The sequence below is a fragment of the Rhea americana genome, unplaced genomic scaffold, assembly GCF_003343005.1.
Source record: "Rhea americana isolate MKP2758 unplaced genomic scaffold, rheAme1 scaffold_2, whole genome shotgun sequence".
NCBI classification, from domain to species: Eukaryota; Metazoa; Chordata; class Aves; order Rheiformes; family Rheidae; genus Rhea; species Rhea americana.
Window position 1 is genome coordinate 4,660,566 of NW_028186149.1, and position 3,410 is coordinate 4,663,975.

A 3,410-nucleotide genomic window follows, 5' to 3' on the forward strand; every position below is an offset into this window, starting at 1 on the left:
TTGCTTGGGATGAGTCTATTTAGGTGAAGTAGCTTATTTTAAATTTAAATGTTTTTGCCAGTGTAGTTGTATTGATGTTAAACTTAACAAATCACATTAGTTCCCAGCATAGTCAGGCCAGCAGAAGCTCTATCGTATGTGCCTTTAAACCAAAAATAAGAAAAAATATTTTATTTAAAGTCTGTGTAAACTCAGTCTTTTGTCATAAAATGGTTTAAGCTCTCCTGGCAAAAGATGTCTTATCACTTCAGTTGTGTTTTCCCTGGGGGATCTGCCAATATAATTATTGTGGCAGACTGTGTAAGTGAGTACAGGCATTGCATGTCTAATCTCTGTTGAGACTATGATAGTTACTGTGAGATTTTGATCAAGTGAAATTCAGACAAAAGAACAAGCCACTGCAAGCACTGAGGGCCGGAGCTGCCCCATGTGTAATGTGCCACTCAACTAGCCGAATTGCTCAAGAATCACAAGATTCTCCAAGGTAACCAACACCAAGACCCAAAGTTGGTGTTCATTTCACAAGGTTTCTCCTCAATGGGGCCATGGTGATAAGAGTAAGGGAGGAGGCTTGTTCTTTAATTGCAGTCATTACTATGGCAATTTGCAGCTGTTAGTTTTCCCGGGAAAGGAGCTTTAATGGAAATGGGATGTGTTCGCAGAAAAGTGCTTTTGTTCTGTTAAGCCGATTGGGAAATTGATGCATAACTGAGATGCGCTACTTTCTGAAGTATGGTAACTAGGATTTGGCCCATAGTTAATTAATTAAGAATTAAAAATAGCAGCAACAAGTAAAACTATGCTTTTACTGTCTGAACTGAACACAAAAGTTACCTTAGAACTGCCCAGCCCACAAACGGGGTGCAAAATAGTAGTGTCAGCGAGGTGTTTACTGTGGCCAAGTTACTTCAGTAACAGGTGAGGCTAATTAGCCCTGTGTCTATGATTTTGAGACTCCACCAGTACCCTTAGCCAAGTGTACATAAAGTGTGGAATTGCCTTCAGAGAACTGGGAATTCTTGGATAACAAATCCTGACCGGCCGTCCCAGGACACAGGCATGCACATTCGGTCACAGTCTCTTGCTGTGAGTCTTTTGAGACTTTTTCCTCTGAATCATGTAATTATCTCCCTCCCTTTTGACTGTAGTTGCATCTTCAGTTTTCTTTGCTTTTGGATATGCATGGCTGGCCAGCCTAAAAGAGCAGAGAGGAGGTCTCCTGTGTTCACAAAACAACCGCCGTATTTGATGAGGGCATCTGTAGTGCTTTGTGTTTCACTGGCTCTCTATGCTCTAACAGCTTTTCCAAAATCTTTGACAGCTTTTGAGCTTCACTTCATCATAAGCAATCAATGTTTTTCTCCACAGATCCGTTTCAGGTGCTCTATTCCGTGTTGTAATGTGCCTATTGTGACATGAGCAGTCTCAGGACTGAAGAGATTCATCTGTGTTTTCTTCTCAGACACACTCTCAGACAGAAGGTATGTTTTTTTAAAAAACACTCTGTGTCTGGACTGCTTCATTGTTATTTAAAGAGTTAGTTCCAGCTTTCGATAAATTTTTTATTTTGTCTTGAACAGACAGTGGTTGTTTGGTGGCCTGGACTTCAGAGGAATTTGTGAGTAGACTAGAGGCCTTTAAAAAAATGAAATCAAACTGTGAAAGGAGATAAATATTTATATCATCTATTTAAAAACGGTATTGATTAGATTTATGTTTCCTAATATTCGTTGCATTTTCAGATTGAACTAAACTGAAAACTATCATCAGATTATAATTCTTAGAATACTGGGTTTAGATGAATATGGATATTTGAAAGTGACTTGGAAAAGGTTAAGTACGGTTTACACATATGATAGGGGATAAGCAAACTGTGTCAAGATTTTTTTGCAACGTTTTACTGAGAATAAATACACTATGTCCTCAAGTCTTTATAGGTTCATTTTTATAGAAAAGATAATTTCCTTTCAGAATGAATGCTGTCTGCCAAGGGGTAGCTGATACAAAACTTTCTTCTCTCTGCTTATCATCTCCTAAGTCTGTGATTGTTAACAGAAATGCAGGCAATTCCTTTAAATAAGGAGTTTAGTCGAATACTTTGACCCAAGTGCTCTAATCTGATGGAGTGTTTACTGCTCACAATGCTGGCTATTATTGTCAAGTAAACAGGTTAAATATTGGCTGTATGATCTCAGTTGCTGTGATTGTAAGTGGGCAACCATTAGAGCATGCAAGTATATGTTGTAAGTCTAGATCAAAACGATCTACTATGAAAGGAATTATAAATAAGGCATTAAATGTGTCCATCCCTCAGAAAAAGTGGTTTTGTTGTAGTAAGTATTGAGCAATGGAGATAAATATTTTTAGGTAGGCCTGCAGAAGATCTGATTCAGAACTCACTGAAATTGGTGGGCTCACTTTCAGTGGGAATAAAGTCCTAAATAAATATACTGCATTAATTTCTATAGCAAACATGAAACCATTCAATGAATCCTGATCACAGTTCAAAACTGCGGCTATCCAGCAGGTTCAAAATGAACATGGAGGTTTTTCAGAAACCTAAAAATTCTAATGTGCTCTTCAGATTTGGAGATATCCTCAGTCCATTTGGTGTGACACAAGTTTTAGAGCATTTCAGAGTATGTTCTCATTCTCATATGTGTCCTTCAAACCACAGATGTGTTTAATTTTAATCACGGATATTAAAACTGAGGCAAATTTGTAAGAATATGATTTGTTTTGAATTTGTTTTGAAATTTGTTTTTGAGTCTTTTTCTAAAAAGTATACCAAAAAATACTTCTGGAATACAAATATGCAGATTGTATTGTAATACTGTTTTCAGCTATCCTGGGAACTCATTAGTTTCTCATTATATCTTTCATCTAAAAATAATTTTATATGAAGTAATTAAGCAATGAACTTGCTCTCTAGTGTCTCATAATAATGTGCTTAAGTATATAAAATTCTGTATGGGTAAATAGCACTGTGCAAATATTGCTCCGATTAAAAATCATTAGTTGATAAGAAATTAAAGTTACAAGAAATTGCGGTCTCCCAGGATCATGTTATTTTGTAGCAGCACAAGGCAGTGTACTAACACTATATCTTTTATATAGCTTTCAGTATTAGGCTATCCAATTAGCCTATCTCTTTTCATAGCATAATGGACTTGATAAGGTTTTGTTTCATAGTGCTTCTAATATGTCATGTTAGAGAACATACAATCCAAGACATCTCTTCATATTGCCTATAATCTTTCTGTTATTCAGTCTTTGGAAGATGTTTTATGGCCTGTGCATTACTGTTTAATCCAGTGATTTTTGTTTGGACTAKATTTTCAACTCTTGATCTCCTGAATATGCATATGGAAACACCAATATGTGTATTGCCTGGAAACAGACAAATTCAG

The 3,410-nt window shown here is 36.5% G+C and overlaps 1 long non-coding RNA gene across 1 annotated transcript in view; it reads left to right on the forward strand.

Annotated features, from left to right (window-relative positions):
* Nucleotides 1–1,669, forward strand: part of LOC146596619 (uncharacterized) — a 9,877-nt gene extending 8,208 nt beyond the window's left edge. Inside the window, exons 2-3 of the long non-coding RNA XR_014895691.1 lie at nt 1,369–1,481; nt 1,581–1,669. This is a non-coding gene — a long non-coding RNA (uncharacterized LOC146596619). The remainder of the gene's footprint in view (nt 1–1,368; nt 1,482–1,580) is intronic.
* The last annotated feature ends 1,741 nt before the right edge of the window (nt 1,670–3,410 follow it).